The 20,832-nt window shown below is 39.8% G+C and overlaps 1 non-coding gene and 2 pseudogenes across 1 annotated transcript; 1 reads left to right on the top strand and 2 right to left on the bottom strand.

The window, feature by feature from the left end:
- Positions 1-1,021: 1,021 nt before the first annotated feature.
- On the bottom strand, positions 1,022-20,175 carry LOC148918485 (uncharacterized; annotated as a pseudogene).
- Positions 7,900-11,200, top strand: LOC148918486 (uncharacterized; annotated as a pseudogene).
- Positions 9,335-9,441, bottom strand: LOC148918487 (small nucleolar RNA R71). Its single transcript, XR_016125725.1, has one exon. It is a non-coding gene; the product is annotated as a small nucleolar RNA R71 (small nucleolar RNA).
- Positions 20,176-20,832: the final 657 nt, after the last annotated feature.

Genomic DNA, 20,832 nt, shown 5'->3' with positions numbered 1-20,832 from the left:
CGCCGTTCGGCTATACTATTTTTGGAAGGAAAAAGAAAGGGGTATAGCCGGCCGGCTATACTATTAATAATTAAAGAAAAGGACCGCCTAGCGCTGCAGGCCACGTCAAAACCAGATCGCCGTTCGGCTATACTTATTTTTATAAAATGCCTAATCTAGCCGAACGGCTATATTATTTATAAATCTAAAAAAGGGACCCGCGTAGTGCGGAGAGCCCATGAAAACAGTATAGCCGATCGGCTATACTATTTGCTAGTAAAGAAATATCAAACCCTTCCTTCAAAATTATAAAATGCCGTATGAGTCCACGAATATGGCAAATCACAAAATTGCACTCTCACCACACACACGTAGGAAACATATGGCTGCACATACGAGAGAGAGAGAGAGAGAGAAAGAGAAGTTTCATGCAAAGTGTGTGAGGGTGGGGAGGAGGGATGGTGATGTGATGGGTTTTGGGTGGGCAGAGGAGGCTGCTGCGCAGTAAGGGTTTAAAGTTGTTAGAAGGGGCGGCAAGAAATGAGAAGAAAATCTGTCAACATATATTAATTCTCTCTCTCTCTCTCTCATTGCAGGTGTATATACTGGTAGCAGATGAAAAGCGAGGCTTCTACAGGAACATACATAAGTGACCAAGATTATAAAGTTCAGTAGGACAAATCTACATGACTTAAAATGGGTCTGGTGGCGCTAGGCGTGTCCGGCGTCACTAGGAGTGTCTGGCGGCGTTAGGGCGGTGCAGGCGGCGCTAGGCGTGTCTGGGGAGAGCTAGGCGGGTCTAGGCGGCGCTAAGGCGGGTCTAGGCGAGCTAAGCGGGTCTAGGCGGATCTGGGTGCCGTATGGTCTGGTTCTTTTATTTTGTTCTTCAAGCCTACCGCCCGATTTTTCAAATTTATGCACTTTGCAGATTGGTCTAGGCGGTGGGAGAGTCTGGCGGCGCTAAGGTCTGGGTGCGTGGTGGGTCTGGTTCTTTAGAGTTTAGGTCAGGTGCAGGTCTGCAGTTCTTTTCTTTTGGGCAGACTCAGACATAGATACAATCACCAAATTCATGTTTGCTAAATTCATGTTAAGAAAACATAAGATTTTGCAGTGCATTATATCAAACAAAATGGCTTACTTGGATTAGTGACAACGATAAGGCCAACGCCATTGAAATCACAATTGTAGCGTCCATCGGTCTTATAGGAAAGATTCATGGCAAATGAGGCATGGTTTATGAGGGTATTTGGAAAGTAGCATGAACCATGCTCTTGTATTTCACTGCATTCTTTTAATATTCCACAAGTGAAGTTTATGATGTTAATGCAGAGTATGGGGTTCTGGCTTAGGCACACACCAAGTATCCTGCAAACCCAACACAGCAAAATAGTAACTAATTAAGTTTAATTAAGCATTTGAAATGATTTTGATATAATTAAGATGATTTGAAATCTTGGTTTAAATTATACTGTTTGGATTTGAGTTACCTCCTTTTCCTGTGGCAGTGGAGGTCCTGATCCTCCTACAAATTTCAAAAGGGAAACTAAAGTTATACAAATATTTTTGCACATGAAAATGTGCAAAACTCATTATAGTTATAGACACATACCACTCACAAATTGGCAGCAGGGATTGTAACCTGCAAAAATGGTGTAGAACCAAAATGTTTAATTTGCTGAAAAAAAAGTCTGAACTTTTGAAACAAATTATTATTATGAAATTGAAGGCCTACTTGGATCTGCCAAGAACCTCCTTTTTCTGTTGCACCAGTTGAGGTTTCTTGCATTAGAATTAGATTTGTATTCTTACAGAACGATCATGAATTCCCCATTCAATTAATTCCAGTCTTCCCAATCATATAATTCCAAATTCAAGAAACAGAAATCTCAGAGAGTGTAAGACTTTTCTTTGTCTGGGCTTGAGCTTTCATGAATTCTCCATTCATGAGTAAATTCAAATACCATTTTCCTTTTCAGTCTGACTCAGGCATAGATGCAATCACCAAAACCTACAACACATGATCATGAACACTTCAATGGAGAAATTGATGGTAGGGAGCTTAGGCACTGATTCGAGTAGTTTGGATCATTAAAAAAAAAAAATACTTGCGTAAAGCCGATCGGCTATACTAAGGGAAAAAAAGTATAGCCGCCCGGCTTTGTATAGCCGAATGGCTATACTATTTATAAATTTAAGAAAGGGACCCGATGGAGTTTTATGCAAAGGTGTGAGAGGGTGGGGAGGAGGGATGGTGATGCCATTGTTTTTGGGTGGGCGGAGGAGGCTGCTGCGCAGCAAGGGTTTAAAGTTGTTAGAAGGGGCAGCAAAAAATGAGAAGAAAATCTGTCAACATATATTAATTCTCTCTCTCTCTCTCTCTCTCTCTCTCGGTGTATATACTGTAGCGATGAAAAGCGAGAGGCTTCTACAGAACGTACATAGTTTACGACCAAGATTATAAAGTTCACGTAGGACAAATCTACATGACTTAAAATGGGTGCACGGCGCTAGGCGTCTCGGGCGCTAAGCGGGTCTAGGCGGTCCGGGAGGCGCTAAGCGGTCTGGCGGTCTAGGCGGCGCTAGGCGGGTCTAGGTGGAGCTAGGCGGGTCAAGGCGGATCTGGGTGCCGGGTGGGTCTGGTTCTTTTCTTTTGTTCTTTAAGCCTCTGCCTAGCGATTCTTCTTTGAAGCCGATATTTCGAGCAAGAACCGTATCGATGCACAACCTTTTGAACCCAACAATATTGTGTCATTGTTTTTTCTGGTTCTTTCTTCATGCTACGAATTTGATCACAGAGTGTGCGTAGGTGAGTTTTGGACAGTAGTGAGAGTCTCTTTTCAAGGAGGGTCCAAGCTTCGTATGCTTTGAAGTGCAAGAGATTAGGAGGGTTTTGATAGAGGGAGATGCGGTTGCTTTTATCCAGCTGAGAACTAATTTGTCCTTGGCATGGGTGGGGTTGATTGAGCCATCCTCAAGCCTTTTAGCAGGACGGTTTTCATTCTTCACGACATCCTCAAAGTCGTGGATTTCCAGGACATCAAGAGAGGAAATTGCCATCTCCAAGAGAGGAAATTGTTACGATCCATAGGTGTATTGAATATGTGGGAGATATTGAAGGAGGTCGGAATTGTGGCTGACATGGAAAGGATAGAATTTTGAGAGGTTTGAGAATTGACAGAAGAAGGGATAGGCGAGCCTTCATCGATGGCCATAGGAACTGTTGGATCGAGTCTTGAGCGTTAGTCCCTGTAGAGCTCTGACACCATGTAGAAAAATAGACAAGAGAGAAGTTTGGGTTGAATCACTCGATACTTTGATTCATGTTGACATACACCATATATACAGGATTCTAGCGGTGGTCAACTATAACAAAAGAGGAAAATACATGATTACAGGGATTTGTACATAAATTGTACCAATAACGTTGTGAAGGGAGGTTGACTTGAGATAGTGGGATTCTTGGCTTGATTGTCGTTCTCTTCGGATGGGAGGTTGCTCAGATTTGTGTTGCTGCGTTGGAAAGCCCCTATGCATCTGGCAAGACATTTGAGGTCACAGCCCGACTTATGTCCCTCAAGTGTTGTGCCATTTAGTGAGCCATTTACAGTGGACCCTCAAAATCCACCCCCCGAGAAGGACTACAATGTTTACTTTAAAACTTTGAAAGATGGAATTACAGGAAAGGAAATCCTCGAACAAGATCCTGTACCAGTGTAATGTTTTGCATACATAGAGCTCCAATTTCAACCTTAACTCTGTAAGTATAATGGAGCTTAATATACTTCCATTTTCATCTGAGATAATTCTCTCAGCAATGAGTCAATGACTAATGAGAAGAAAATCTGTCAACATATATTAATTCTAACCACATACCCACTCCTTTCATGAATTGACAGAAGTTGCAAGGCCTATATATAATATATACTTTGTATCACACTTTACCCACAGAGAAACAACGGTCGGATGAGTTGTATATTACCAGAACATAAATTCAACTGGACTTGGTACAACTCAAGAGAAATGACCAACATATTAAACTTTTTTAAAAAAAATCATCTCTATTGTAGAGAATAAAACGAGTTAATCGACCGTCACATACTCAATATTTTGTTTAGTAGAAGCGTGGTTGTGATTTAATTGCACAAACTAATTATTGTTATTTAGTGGGTTAAGTGGAATTCTGTGAGGGCTGAAGTTGTTAATAAGTAGTACTCTTAACCTAGTTTGATGTATAAATTTAGCATCCAAAGCTTAACAAATTCAATAAGATGTGGGCAGATGTCCACAATTGGCCTCGAGTAGGTCCGCCAATGTTGAATTGATCGATGCACCACAATGTCGAACTCTCTTAAAATTGTGACAAACTTATCGTAAGAGTGATCACAAATTTTCATTTGCTAAGCTTGACTTGTTAACCTTTTTAACATCCCAATCAAAACATTAATATTTAATCCGTTTTGGAGTCCAAGTATGAGTATATATGGACCTTCTTCATCATCCATCAGATGGAAATTACATTACAATAAACTTATTATTCTGATGCATCACCAAAGTACAGTTTCCAATTTCCTTCTGGGCAGACTCAGACATAGATACAATCACCAAACCGTGCAACATGTACAAGAATAAGCACACTTTGTTTGCTAAATTCATGTTAAGAAAACATAAGATTTTGCAGTGCATTATATCAAACAAGTTGGCTTACTTGGATTAGTGACAACGATAAGGCCAACGCCATTGAAATCACAATTGTAGCGTCCATCGGTCTTATAGTAAAGATTCATGGCAAATCAGGGATGGTTTATGAGGGTATTTGGAAAGTAGCATGAACTGTGTTCTTGTATTTCACTGCATTCTTTTAATATTCCACAAGTGAAGTTTATGATGTTCTGTAATGCAGAGTATGGGGTTCCTGGCTTAGGCACACACCAAGTATCCTGCAAACCCAACACAGCATAATAGTAATTAATTAAGTTTAATTAAGCATTTGAAATGATTTTGATATAATTAAGATGATTTGAAATCTTGGTTTAAATTGTACTGTTTGGATTTGAGTTACCTCCTTTTCCTGTGGCAGTGGAGGTCCTGATCCTCCTACAAATTTCAAAAGGGAAAGTGAAAGTAAAGTTATATAAATATTTTTGCATATGAAAATGTGCAAAAATTATTATAGTTATAGGCACGTACCACTCACAAATTGGCAGCAGGGATTGTAACCTGCAAAAATGGTATAGAACCAAAATGTTTAATTTGCTGAAAAAGAAAGTCTGAAGTTTTGAAACAAATTATTATTATGAAATTGAAGGCCTACTTGTATCTGCCAAGGAAATGAGACTAGTATTGTTAAAATGACAATTCCATTGGTTTCTTCCCATCTTCTGGTAGTAAGCATTCATGGCAAATGAGGCATGGTGCACTGGCCTATCCGGGTCATAGCAGGAACCTCCTTTCTTTGTAGGGCTGCAATCTGCATAGTTACAGGCATCGTCCAGAGCTGACTGCAGTGCTTGTTGTGGTGCTGCAGGCTTTGCCACACACCAATCTTTCTACAACATCATGTATATATGTAAATTAATTGCTAATTCATTTAAGAATTGTTCTTTTTAATTATTACCTGTCCATTCACCACCATCGAAATCTCCCCTGCAAAAAAACAAAAAAAGAAAAAAAAAAGCCATGGATGAACATAGGTGAAAATGTAGAGAGAGAGCAGAAAAGGGGGAAACAAATTACAACAATGTGGAATGCTCTATAGAGATGTTGAAAAAAAAAACATCAACTTTGCAAATAAAGAGTCCACGAATCTCTACCGTACTCGAGAAGAAGAACAGAAGCAGGAGAGAAATAACAGGACCTGGCAGAGCTAGCTTAGCCATTGCTGGTATGTTATACAAAGTAGTCTAATTTCTATGGTTGACTAATTCATGAAGAGGAAGATGGGATCTTTGTAGAAGTGCTGCAGAGGAGGACACATAATGATCATGCAAGAACAACTGAGTAACAATCTGATATGCTCCATTACAGTCAGATGGTATATAGGCTGGCATTTGTACCTGTTACACACAATAAATTGCTTGCCTCAGCTTCTTTGGTTTGGTTATAACTTACAACCAAGGTCCAATTAATTCCAGTCTTCAATATCATATAATTCCAAATTCAAGTGTAACACTTTTCTTTGCCTGGGCTCGAGCTTTCTTTGGTCAGAAGAATTCTCCATTATTTTATTTTTGGAAGGTTGTAACTGTCACCCTTGGATCCTGAGAAAATTTGGAGGGTTGGTGGAAAGAGATGTGATGACATCCAAACTTTTCTTCCTTTTTGAAGACATCTAACTTTTCCCTTTTTCTGTTGCACCAGTTGAGGTTTCTTGAATTAGAATTAGATTTGTATTCTTACAGAACGATCAAGTTGGTTTTAATCATAGTAAATTCCCACAACGGGTCCATCCCATTCATGAGTAAATTCAAATACCATTTTCCTTTTGGTCAGACTCAGGCATAGATGCAATCACCAAAACCTTCAACACATGATCATGAACACTTCAATGGAGAAATTGATGGTAGGGAGCTTAGGCGCTGATAAGAGTAGTTTAGATCATTAAAAAAAAAAATTAAAAACTTGCGTAAAGCCGACCGGCTATACTATTTTGGAAAAAAGAAAATCCCGAGCGGCTATACTATTTATAAACAAAAAAGGGACCCGCCTAGAGCCTTGATGGCCAACCTGTGAAAACCAGTGTCGCTGCGGCTATACTAATTTTTTATAAAATGCCCGTGTATAGCCGGACGGCTATACTATTTATAAATTTTAAAAAGGGACCTCCTAGCCAGAGCACCACATGTGAAAACAAGTATAGCCGCAACGATACCCTTTTTTTTTATTTTATAAAAATGCCCGAGGCTATACTATTGATCAGTTCACAATTGCATATCATTTTGTACCCTTCTAACTTATGATTTGGTTATGTTATTGAGTCAAACGTGTGCTTTTAATCCCTTTTCTGTTTATCATTCAGTTCATTGAGCCTTAGGTAGTAATGGTGCCTTTGGATAAGAAAAGATGCAAAATGGTGCAAAAACGAGCAGACTGGGTTGGCAACTCATTTCGGCCTTAACGTCTTTCTCCCAACTTTGATTGGCCTATATAATATGTGCCTGGAAAGATGAGAGTCTGATCTACAAGATGGACTACTCAAATAGATCAATTGACTAAGTCAACCCCAATCCGTGAGCCCATCAAAATGCACACCATGCTCAGGAATGCAAGCTAGCTGTTGAGTCATGTGCTGACAAGACAACATGGAAACTCAGAAGGCATGGGCAGCTGACATTCCTAGAGGCATGGGCTACACATCAAATCAGAGGCATGGGCTACACATCAAATCAGCAGCATGGGAACCTAATGGGCAGCTCAGACAAATGGGAATAGCTAGGAATGGGTGTGCTTCACCAGCCAAAGGGGGAGCACGAATTTGCACTCTATAAATGAGTGATGCACACTCATTCAGAAAAAGTCACTCCATTCAGCCTAAAATTCACTTCAGCCATCCTCTAACACTCCCATCCTTCCCCAAACACTCCATTCAAATCCCAAATCACCAAAACAGCTCCAACAAGCCTTCCTTCCATTTCCCTACGAATTTCCTCTTTCTCTGCCATCACCACTCACCTAAACTCATCCCAAATCACCTCTTTAGTTGCCATACTCTAGATGTGAGAAAGCTCTTGGAGCAGCATTAGGTGTGGAGAAGCACTTGGAGAAGCCTTGGACACCACAAGTAACTTCAGAAATGGGTTTTTCCACTCTTATTACATTCATTATGTTTTCTCATTTCTGTTTAAGTTTCATTTCCATTATGAGTAGCTAAATTCATAACTAGGACTTCGATGTAACCTAACATGAATATTCGGGTTTATAAGTTGAAGTTTTGAGTTTCAAGTTTGATTCATGATTCATGTTCTTATTCATTATGCTTATCAGTTAATATGCTTGTTTGGATGATTGATCACCATTAGAACTTGTATATTAGCTATCTTGGTTTGAATCAAGAGTAGACACCATGCTTTGATTCGAATTGAACTATGAATAAGAAAAGTATGTATGGACATTCGACAACAGGGATTAGATACATGCTTGGTTGTTTAAATTGTTCTTCTATGCTTAATGAGTTCCTAATGCTTAATTTAGGTTAGACAACAAATGATCAAGTTAGGGAATTAGGAACACAAGGTTAGGACCAGACACCATGGCCTAATCACACTTTAGCTAGAATCAATCTTTGAATCCGAATTAGACTTGTCACTTGACTCCTTATAACCTAGAATTGAATTGTTATGGTGAATCGAATGCCCTAGTCTCCCAATCTGTTTTCCAGCCCACAAAAACACTCTTTGTTACATTTGCTCACTTTGCTTTTGTTTGAAATTTCGTTTTGCCTCATTTGTTCAACAATTACAATCACTCTTTGTTTAAATTCTATTTTAGACTTAACCTCCTACTTTCTTGAATTTGGTAATCTAAGTACATAACTAATTTTAACTTTTCAGTCCTCGTGGGTACGACCTCGTACTTGTCTTGCTATATTACTAATTGGCCCGTACGATTGCGAGTTAACATTTTAACAACAAATTTTGGCGCCGTTGCCGGGGATTGAATGAAAGTTCTTCCCTGGTTATGTGCCCAAGGTTACCCTATTCTTTTAGTAGTACTAATTAACTCAAGTTATTTTCTGTTTCAGGTAGTTTATGTCTAGAAATCCCTTACTCGAACAAGTGAGGTCTTCATTCCAACGTTCGAGATCTTTGAACACAAGACCCTCTTTGCAACCAAACCGGGTGATCTCTGAAATTCAGAATCGTCTAGAAAGAGAGTTGGCTACTGCGAAAGAGCAAGCCATTGCCACATTTGAAGGTCTTGCTATCCACACTGACCTCCCAGGTTCTTCACCTTCAAATTGGAATCAAGTTCAGACCAAGAAGAAGAAGAAGAGATGGCTGCCAATGAGTTCATGGGAGACCTTGATATCCCAACAATTCCAGCATCCCCTTCAAGCATCTTGCTGCCCACCGCAGCTCGAAACTATGAGCTTAAATCTTCTCATCTTAATATGTTGCCTTCCTTTTATGGTTTACCTAATGAAGATCCATTAACCCATATAAAGGATATTTTTAATGCTGTGAGCTCTTTTCCCTTGACAGGTGTGACGGAAGATCAACTTCGAATGAGAGTGTTTCCTTACACTTTGAAAGACAAGGCGAAATATTGGTTGAATTCTTTGAAGCCTAGTTCACTCACGACTTGGGGAGCCATTCAAAAGAAGTTCTTAGAGAAATACTTCTCCACGCAAAAAACCGACATGCTTAGGGACAAGATCTTACTATTTGCACAACAAGATGATGAGTCATTTTGTGAAGCATGGGAGAGATTCAATGGGCTGCTCAATCAATGTCCTCATCATGGGATTCCATTGAAGCTTCAGATGCGTATGTTTTATAAAGGACTAACCCCCTCTAGCCATAATATTGTCACTAATTTTGCAGGTGGTTCTTATAAGACTAAGACTCCAGAAGAAACATATGAACTCTTTGAGGAGATAGCAATGGAGACCCAACACACCGATACAAGAGGTAAACGTATTGCTGGTGGTTCTAATGATTCTTCCAGTGTGCAGATTTCCAAATTGGAACAAAAGCTTGATGCCCTCCTTGCATTGAACTCAAGAATCCCTTCAAAGGAAGTGTGTAGCATCTGTGAAACTCATGATCATCCTACCATTTCTTGTCCCCTTGGGGCTGCATATCCAGAATTTGTGCAAGAGCAAGCTAAGTTGGTGAATTCCTACAACCGAGGTCCAATAAATGATCCATATTCTCAAAGTTATAATCCAGGTTGGAGGAATCATCCAAACTTTTCATGGAGGAATACACATAATCAAGCGAATCCCCCTTCACTCCAAAGGCCACAACAATCATCATCGTTGGAGGATATAGTGAAGCAAATGGCAATCAACCAATCCAATTTCCAGCAAACTACACAAGCTGCCATCTCCAAGTTGGAAGTCCAATTAGGCCAGATAGCTACGAAATAGCTCAAAGAGAACACAGAAATGGCCAAGCCAAACCGTGATCAATCCAAAAAACCAAGAAGCCAAGGCCGTTCATGTGCTCAGATCAGGTAAGATTGTTGATAACAAAGTTGGTTCTGATCTATCAAATGATGTTGTGGTTGTAGAGGATGAAGATGAAGAGGAAACCACAGCTATGGATGGAGAACAACCCAAAACATCCCAATCTGCTCCTAAGGCCAAATCGATTCTCGGAACCCAATCCATTTCAATTGCATAAAAGAGATGACAAATTTGTGCCATCGCATCTTCGTCAAGATAGATACATCCCACCTCCTCCATATATTCCACCGATTCCATTTCCAGGCCGTTTGAAGAAGGCAAATCAAGATAAGGCTTTTAAAGAGATTTATGATATTTTGAGTAAAGTTAATATCAATTTGCCCTTGCTTGATGTTGTTAAACAGATTCCTGCATATGGAAAGTTCATCAAGCACTTGATGACTCACAAGCTTAATCTTGCTCCAAGTGAAGAAGTAAAGCTCAACAAGAATGTGAGTGCTGTGTTGCAAAGGAAGCTTCCACCAAAACTAGAAGATCCTGGCAGCTTTGACATTCCCATTAACATCGGAGATAAGACGGTTGGAAGAGCCATGTTGGACTTGGGAGCAAGCATCAATGTAATGCCATATTCAGTTTATCAGGAGCTTGGCTTAGAAGGGATAAAGAAAACCTCAATTGCGTCTTGAACTAGCTGATCATTCTATCAAATATCCTAAAGGTATTGTAGAAGATATTTTAGTTCAAGTTAATACACTCATTCTTCCGGCTGATTTTGTAGTGATGGATATGGAGGATAACCCATATGGAAACCGCGTTGATCCCATTCTCCTCGGGCGACCATTCATGGCCACTGCAGACACAATCATCAAAGTGAAAGATGGCACCCTCTCCATGACTGTTTTGGGTGAAACTGTTGAATTTAAAGTGTTTGATGCTCTCTCTCAACCTTCTATCACTCTTGATACTTGTTTTTCAATTGATGTTGTGGATCATGAGGTTTCTTCTAAAATTATGCAGAAAAAGTCTAATGATGCTCTAGAAGCGGTCCTAACACAAGAAGAGGAAGATCTCTATGAATCGAGTTCCAAGAGGTGATGGCTGCCTTAGAAGTGTTTCAGCCATACCCACCATCCTTTAGGCCACCGCTCGAGCCTCTTGGACCATCCTCCACAAAATTGGAGCCATCCATTATTACCCCACCAAAGCTAGAACTTAAACCTCTACCCAATCATCTTAAACACACTTATTTGGGTGCTAATGAAACTCTCCCTGTTATAATTGCTGCAGGTCTCACCTCACATGAAGAGGACTTAATTGAAGTTACGAAGAGCATAAAACAGCCCTTGGATGGACCATAGCGACATCAAAGGAATTAGTCAAGCATGTGCATGCACCGAATTTTAATGGAAGAAGACAGCAAACCATCTCGTGATGCACAAAGAAGGCTAAATCCCAACATGAAAGAGGTGGTTAGGGCTGAAGTTTTAAAGCTACTTGATGTGGGAATCATCTACCCAATTTCAGATTCTAAGTGGGTGAGTCCTGTGCAAGTTGTTCCAAAGAAGTCCGGAATCACCGTTGTAAAGAATGAGAAGAATGAGCTAGTTCCAACACGAACTATCACTTTGGTTGGAGAGTTTGCATCGATTACAGGAAGTTGAACACATCCACAAGAAAAGATCATTTTCCCTTGCCTTTCATTGATCAAATGCTTGACCGTTTATCCGCCATGCTTACTATTTTTCTTGATGGATTTTCAGGTATAATCAAATTCCCATTGCTCAGGAAGACCAGGAGAAAACCACGTTCACATGCCCATTCGGTACATTTGCTTATAGAAGGATGCCATTTGGTTTGTGCAATGCTCCAGCAACTTTCCAAAGATGCATGATGGCAATCTTTTCTGATATGGTGGAACGATTCATGGAGGTATTTATGGATGATTTTTCAGTTTTTGGTTCATCTTTTGATGATTGTCTTCACCACTTGTCTCTAGTGCTTAAAAGATGTCAGGAAACAAATCTGATTTTGAATTGGGAGAAGTGTCACTTCATGGTAAGACAAGGAATTGTGCTAGGCCACGTTGTTTCAAGTAAGGGAATTGAAGTGGACAAAGCCAAGATAAATATCATCTCAAATCTACCACCCTTCCTCTGTTAAAAGAGTTAGAAGCTTTCAGGGCCATGCCGGATTCTATAGAAGGTTCATCAAAAATTTTTCGAGCATTTCAAGACCATTGTGTAATCTCCTTGCTAAGGATGCTGTTTTTGAGTTTGACGAAACTTGCATGGAAGCTTTTACGACCTTGAAGAAAGAGCTAACTTCAGCCCCTATTATCATAGCTCAGTTGGTCTTTACCATTTGAAATAATGTGTGATGCCTCTGACTTTGCTATTGGTGCAGTTCTAGGTCAAAAGAAGAACAAGCTTCCCCATGTGATTCATTATGCGAGCCGGACCTTGAGTGATGCCCAACTCAATTACTCCACAATGAGAAGGAGTTGCTTGTGTGGTGTTTGCTTTAGAAAAATTTCGTTCTTACCTTGTTGGTTCTAAAGTAATTGTTTATTCTGACCATCTTGCTCTTAGATACTTGCTCACTAAGAAGGACGCCAAACCACGCTTGATCGGATGGATTCTCTTGCTGCAAGAGTTCAATTTGGAGATTCGAGACAAGAAGGGATGTGAAAATGTGGTGGCTGACCATTTGAGCAGAATTGTGATTGAAGAGCAAGGAGAAGCGTACTACCCTTGAATGAGACTTTCCCGGATGAACAACTATTTGTTGCCCAAGTCAAAGAGCCATGGTATGCTGATTTTGTTAATTATCTTACTTGTGGTGTTCTTAGAAATGATCTAACTTATCGGGACAAAAGAAGTTCTTTTCCATGGTGAAACATTATGTCTGGGATGAACCTTTCTTATTCAAGCATTGCCTGATCAACTCATTAGAAGATGTGTTCCAGAAGAAGAACAAGAAAGCATCCTTAGGCATAGCCACGAATTGGCTTGTGGAGGCCACTTTGGAGCTAAGAAAACAGCACTTAAAATTTTGCAATCAGGTTTCTTTTGGCCTACTCTATTCAAAGATGCATTTAATTTTTGTGTTAAGTGTGACAGGTGTCAAAGGATGGGAAACATAAGCCGCAGGAACGAAATGCCATTGAAGAACATACTCTTTGTGGAACTCTTCGATGTATGGGGTATTGATTTCATGGGACCATTCCCGTCTTCCTTTGGTTATACCTACATACTTGTTGCTGTTGATTATGTGTCTAAATGGGTGGAAGCCATAGCCACCAAAGCCAATGATCATAAGGTGGTGCTGAAGTTCTTAAGGGACAATATTCTCACAAGGTTTGGTACTCCAAGGGCTGTCATTAGTGATGGAGGCAGCCACTACTGCAACAAACCATTTGAAGCACTCATGAAAAAGTACAACATCACCCACCGAGTCTCTACACCATATCATCCTCAAACTTCTGGTCAAGTAGAAATAAGCAACAGAGAAATTAAGCAGATCCTAGAGAAGGTGGTGAATAGTACAAGGAAAGATTGGGCTGCCAAGCTCAATGATGCATTATGGGCTTATAGGACTGCATATAAGACTCCCATCGGAATGAGCCCTTATCGTCTTGTGTTTGGGAAGGCCTGTCACTTGCCAATGGAGCTTGAACACAATGCTTTTTGGGCCATCAAGAAGTTGAATTTTGATCTGGACAAGGCCGGCCATGTTAGAAAGTTTCAGCTCAATGAATTGGAAGAAATTAGACATGAGTCCTATGAGAATGCAAGGCTTTACAAAGAACGAACCAAGAGTTACCATGACAGGAACATTCAACGGAAAGAGTTCACCAAAGGTATGTCAGTTCTTTTGTTTAACTCACGTTTGCGTCTCTTTCCAGGAAAATTGAAGTCTAGGTGGCTTGGCCCATTCACCGTGGTCAATGTTTCTCCCTATGGAGCTGTGGAGATTCAAAACCCTAAAGATGGCTCGACTTTCAAAGTAAATGGACAACGTTTAAAGCCATTCTATGAGGGAGTGTCAGTTGGAATTCAAACTGGTCATGTGGTGGATCATCTTCCATTCGTACAATCAAGTTAGCTAATCGCATAATGTCTTGCCAAGACATTAACTAAGGCGCTTCTTGGGAGGCAACCCATGTGTTGAAGAATAAGGTGCTTGGTAGTCGACCTAATCGCATCAAGAGGGAGTTTCTCTAATCCTTGGTCTTAAACTTTCCCCTTATTATTTACATGTTCTCACTCATCTTTGTTATGCTTTAACATTGAGGACAATGTTCAATTCAGTCAGGGAGGTTTTCAATTTTGTTCATTTGTGTTTACAATTTTCGTCCGCTTGTCACTGTTTTATTATTTTTATTTTTTTTTTGAATTTCATACAATCAATGCTATGGAGCTGCCATTGAGATTTTCATATCAGAAATTTTACACTTCACAAAGCTTTTGCTCTTAGAATTCAGTGGCTAAGGTACCATGCTCAGATTATTGAAGGAGAATAGTGGAGACTACCCTAGTGAGCTATTTCGAGCCTAATTGCATTCTTGAGAGGGTTTAAAGTGTTTCTATTCCTCATCTCTACTTATTTTCTTCAATTCACTCTAAATGATCTCATTGTTCCATTTTGATTGAATACTAAGGATGATTCTCTTTGCAGATATCAGGTGCTCTCATTCATGAATGAACTCATTGAAGTGATGCTAGGCTATGTGTGTATAACCATTCTCACTTTCTTTTCACCCTACCCATTCGTGTGTTCCATCAGCTCTCTTGCAGCCAAACACTTCAAGCCTTTTTCTTCTATCACCCTCATAATTCCCCTAACCTTGTATCTCAATCTGAGATATTTAACCTATTATAGCCATACCCTATAGCTTAGAAATATACCAAGGTGTGCCAAGATAAAGTTTGAAGCAAGGAAGTTGCTGCCACATGCCTAAACGTAAATTGGTGTGAATCTGTGCAATGAAGTTAAAGAAGAAGTAGATCAAGTCAGCAAATAAGAAAGATAAAGAGAAAGTGTTTCGGAGAAAGTGTTTCGATTTGATCTAAATGTGAAATATAAGGTCTATGCCAGATGATGCTATGAAGTTGCAGCCATATCATTCTAAATCAATGATACCTTGCAGATCAATGAAGAATGCAACCTTGGTATGTTCTTAAGTTAATTGTGTTCTTTCCAACTCTTCCATTTCCCCTAACTTTAGCCATTCATTACAACCTTGTGAAAGACCTAGCTGATCTTTGAGGATGTATTCGTGGGTGCTGGTATGTATGTGTGTATCTCTATTCTTAGTATTTGATTCCCTTCATGAGATCTAACCAAATATCCTGCTTCTATTTCATATACTCACTTATGCTTGTTTGAGAGAATAAAACCATAGGTTCTGAGTGATTGAGTGCTATATGTGAGAATTAGAGTTGAAGCATGTTCTTCCTTCAAGATTTGAGTATGTTTACTTTGAAGCCGTGTGCCTTTGAGCTATAGCTTCCACTTTACACACTTATTGATCATCTATCTTGGCAACTCTCTGGTGTTGGAGGTATGATTAAAGTTTTCTTTCATTTTCATTAGTCGTTTTCAAAGTTAGTTTTCTAACCTTTTGTTTTGTAGAGTCAGTAAAGCGTTTATGGGTATCGTTTCATAAACCCTCAGGAGACACAACTCCTCCTACTAGGGATGCCTAGAGGTTTAAAGGCTTGTTGCATATGCTCAATGCAAACGAGTTACCCGCAGAAGTGGTGTAGTTAAACTTCTTGTTTTGTTTTTAACTTTGTTTTCTTTTGTTTTGCTCGGGGACTAGCAAAATCTAGGTCTGGGGGTATTTGATCAGTTCACAATTGCATATCATTTTGTACCCTTCTAACTTATGATTTGGTTATGTTATTGAGTCAAACGTGTGCTTTTAATCCCTTTTCTGTTTATCATTCAGTTCATTGAGCCTTAGGTAGCAATGGTGCCTTTGGATAAGAAAAGATGCAAAATGGTGCAAAAACGAGCAGACTGGGTTGGCAACTCATTTCGGCCTTAACGTCTTTCTCCCAACTTTGATTGGCCTATATAATATGTGCCTGGAAAGATGAGAGTCTGATCTACAAGATGGACTACTCAAATAGATCAATTGACTAAGTCAACCCCAATCCGTGAGCCCATCAAAATGCACACCATGCTCAGGAATGCAATGCTATTGTTGAGTCATGTCTTGACAAGACAACATGGAAACTCGAAGGCATGGGCAGCTGACATTCCTAGAGGCATGGGCTACACATCAAATCAGAGGCATGGGCTACACATCAAATCAGCAGCATGGGAACCTAATGGGCAGCTCGGACAAATGGGAATAGCTAGGAATGGGTGTGCTTCACCCAGCCAAGGGGGAGCACGAATTTGCACTCTATAAATGAGTGATGCACACTCATTCAGAAAAAAAGTCACTCCATTCAGCCTAAAATTCACTTCAGCCATCCTCTAACACTCCCATCCTTCCCCAAACACTCCATTCAGTCCCAAATCACCAAAACAGCTCCAACAAGCCTTCCTTCCATTTCCCTACGAATTTCCTCTTTCTCTGCCATCACCACTCACCTAAACTCATCCCAAATCACCTCTTTAGTTGCCATACTCTAGATGTGAGAAAGCTCTTGGAGCAGCATTAGGTGTGGAGAAGCACTTGGAGAAGCCTTGGACACCACAAGTAACTTCAGAAATGGGTTTTCCACTCTTATTACATTCATTATGTTTTCTCATTTCATTTAAGTTTCATTTCCATTATGAGTAGCTAAATTCATAACTAGGACTTCGATGTAACCTAACATGAATATTACGGGTTTATAAGTTGAAGTTTTGAGTTTCAAGTTTGATTCATGATTCATGTTCTTATTCATTATGCTTATCAGTTAATATGCTTGTTTGGATGATTGATCACCATTAGAACTTGTATATTAGCTATCTTGGTTTGAATCAAGAGTAGACACCATGCTTTGATTCGAATTGAACTATGAATAAGAAAAGTATGTATGGACATTCGACAACAGGGATTAGATACATGCTTGGTTGTTTAAATTGTTCTTCTATGCTTAATGAGTTCCTAATGCTTAATTTAGGTTAGACAACAAATGATCAAGTTAGGGAATTAGGAACACAAGGTTAGGACCAGACACCATGGCCTAATCACACTTTAGCTAGAATCAATCTCGAATCCGAATTAGACTTGTCACTTGACTCCTTATAACCTAGAATTGAATTGTTATGGTGAATCAATGCCCTAGTCTCCCAATCTTTTCCAGCCCACAAAAACACTCTTTGTTACATTTGCTCACTTTGCTTTTGTTTGAAATTTCGTTTTGCCTCATTTGTTCAACAATTACAATCACTCTTTGTTTAAATTCTATTTTAGACTTAACCTCCTACTTTCTTGAATTTGGTAATCTAAGTACATAACTAATTTTAACTTTTCAGTCCTCGTGGGTACGACCTCGTACTTGTCTTGCTATATTACTAATTGGCCCGTACGATTGCGAGTTAACATTTTAACAACAACTATTTTGAAAAATGCGCGAGGAGTTTTATGCAAAGTGTGAGAGGGTGGGGAGGAGGGATGGTGATGCGATGGGTTTTGGGTGTGCGGAGGAGGCTGCTGCACAGTAAGGGTTTAAAGTTGTTAGAAGGGGCAGCAAAAAATGAGAAGAAAATCTGTCAACATATATTAATTCTCTCTCTCTCTCTCTCTCTCTCTCTCTCTCTCTCTCTCTCATTGCAGGTGTATATACTCGTAACAAGATTCTATAGGAACATACATAAGCGACCAAGATTCTGTAGGACAAATCGGCCTAGGCTGCAGGCGGTGTTGGCGGCGCTAGTAGTGCAGGTGGCGCTAGGAGGGTCTAGGTGTCGCTAGGCGGGTCTAGGGGTCTAGGCGGCGCTAGGCGGCGCTAGGCGGATCTGGGTGCCACGGTGAGTTTGGTTCTTTTCTTTTGTTCTTTAAGTCTACTGCCTAGCGATTCTTCTTTGAAGCCGGTATTTGAGCAAGAACTGTATCGATGCACCACCTTTAGACCCCAACAATATTGTGTCATTGCTTTTTCTGGTTTTTTCTTCAGAGCTACGAATTTGATCACAGAGTGTGCGTAGGTGAGTTTTGGACAGTGGTGAGAGTCTCTTTTCAAGGAGGGTCCAAGCTCTGTATGCTTTGAAGTGCAAGAGATTGGGAGGGTTTTGATAGAGGGAGATGCGGTTGCTTTTATCCACTAATTTGTCCTTGGCACATGTGGGGTTGATTGAGCCTAGGGATGGCAATGGGTCGGGTATGACAATACCATCCCTGTCCCCGTTCTCCATCCCGCCCGTCCCGAACCCATCCCGTTTAATAGGTTTGAAATCCCATCCCGTTCCCATCGGGACTATTCCCATACCCGGCCTGAATCCCCGATTTTTTTTGCATAAAAAATATTTATCATAAATTTTAACATTAAGTTTCATATTAAATTATCATTCAACACTTCCAAATTAACTAGAAAGTTCAACTCAACTATTCAAAATTACATCAATATGAAATTCCAAAGAAGATTAGAAAGAATTAGGAAAGGGAGGTTAACTTAGGGTTAAACAAAAACATTATAATTATATATTTATTTATTTAAATATAAACATATATACTTTCGGGTCGGGTTCGGGGATGGGGACGCCAATACCATCCCCTCCCCATACCAGTAGGGGATTTTTCAAGTTCGGGATCCCCGTACCCGATACCCGTTTGACCCCTAAATCTCTCCTCATTTGGGTCGGGGACTTGATGGAGACCCGTCCCCGCGGGGATTTTTGCCATCCCTAATTGAGCCATCCTCAAGCATTTTAGCAGGACGATTTTCATTCTTCACGACATCCTCCAAGTCATGGACTTCCAGGACATCAAGAGAGGAAATTGTTACGATCCATAGGTGTATTGAATATGTGGGAGATATTGAAGGAGGTTGGAATTGTGGTTGACATGGAAAGGACAGTAGCATGAACCATGTTCTTGTATGTCACTGCATTCTTTTAATATTCCACAAGTGAAGTTTATGATGTTCAGTAATGCAGAGTCTGGGGTTCCTGGCTTAGGCACACACCAAGTATCCTGCAAACCCAACACAGCATAATAGTAATTAATTAAGTTTAATTAAGCATTTGAAATGATTTTAATATAATTAAGATGATTTGAAATCTTGGTTTAAATTATACTGTTTGGATTTGAGTTACCTCCTTTTCCTGTGGCAGTGGAGGTCCTGATCCTCCTACAAATTTCAAAAGGGAAAGTGAAAGTAAAGTTATACAAATATTTTTGCATATGAAAATGTGCAAAACTCATTATAGTTATAGGCACATACCACTCACAAATTGGCAGCTGGGATTGTAACCTGCAAAAATGGTATAGAACCAAAATGTTTAATTTGCTGAAAAAGAAAGTACAAATTATTATTATGAAATTGAAGGCCTACTTGGATCTGCCAAGGAAATGAGACTAGTATTGTTAAAATGACAATTCTATTGGTTTCTTCCCATCCTCTGGTAGTAAGCATTCATGGAAAATGAGGCATGGTGCACTGGCCTATCTGGGTCATAGCAAGAACCTCCTTTCTTTGTAGGGCTGCAATCCGCATAGTTACAGGCATAGTCCAGAGCTGACTGCAGTGCATGTTGTGGTGGTGCTGGCTTTGCCACACACCAAGCTTTCTACAATACCATGTATATATGTAAATTAATTGCTAATTCATTTAAGAATTGTTCTTTTTAATTCTTACCTGTCCATTCACCAACATCAAAATCTCCCCTGCAAAAAAAGAAAAGAACAAGAAAAAAGAAGCCATTGATGAACATATATAGGTGAAATGTAGAGAGAGAGCAGAAAAGGGGGAAAGAAATTACAACAATGTGGAATGCTCTTTAGAGTTGTTATAAAAAAAAAAAACATCAACTTTGCAGCTTAAGAGTACACAAATCTCTCCCGTACCCGAGAAGAAGAACAGAAGCAGGAGAGAAATAACAGGACCTGGCAGAGCTAGCTTAGCCATTGCTGCTATGTTATACACAGTAGTCTAATTTCTATGGTTGACTAATTCATGAAGAGGAAGATGGGATATTTGTAGCAGTGCTGCAGAGGAGGACACATAATGATCATGCAAGAACAACTGAGTAACAATCTGATATGCTCCATTACAGTCAGACTGTATATAGGCAGGCATTTGTACTTTTGGGCCACCTGTTACACACAATAAATTGCTCGCCTCAGCTTCTTTGGTTTGGTTAAAACTTACAACCAAGGTTCAATTAATTCCAGTCTTCCCTATCATATAATTCCAAATTCAAGTTAAACAGAAATTTCAGAGAGTAAATTCAAATACCATTTTCCTTTTGGTCAGGCTCAGGCATAGATGCAATCACCAAAACCTGCAACACATGATCATGAACACTTCAATGGAGAAATTGATGGTAGGGAGCTTAGGCACTGATAAGAGTAGTTTAGATCAATTTTTTTTTTTAAATTTCGTAAAGCCGGTCGGCTATACTAATAACAAATTACGTATAGCCGGTCGGCTATACTATTTATAAATAAAAAGAGGGACCCGCCTAAAGCCTGGACGGGCAGCATGTGAAAACTAGTATAGCCGTGCGGCGATACTAATTTTTTAATAAAATGCCCGAGTATAGCCGATCGGCTGTACTATTTA

This window comes from Prunus mume, linkage group LG3, assembly GCF_029339155.1.
Source record: "Prunus mume cultivar Tortuosa linkage group LG3, ASM2933915v1, whole genome shotgun sequence".
NCBI lineage: Eukaryota > Viridiplantae > Streptophyta > Magnoliopsida > Rosales > Rosaceae > Prunus > Prunus mume.
This window is presented reverse-complemented; position numbering and strand designations above follow the sequence as displayed.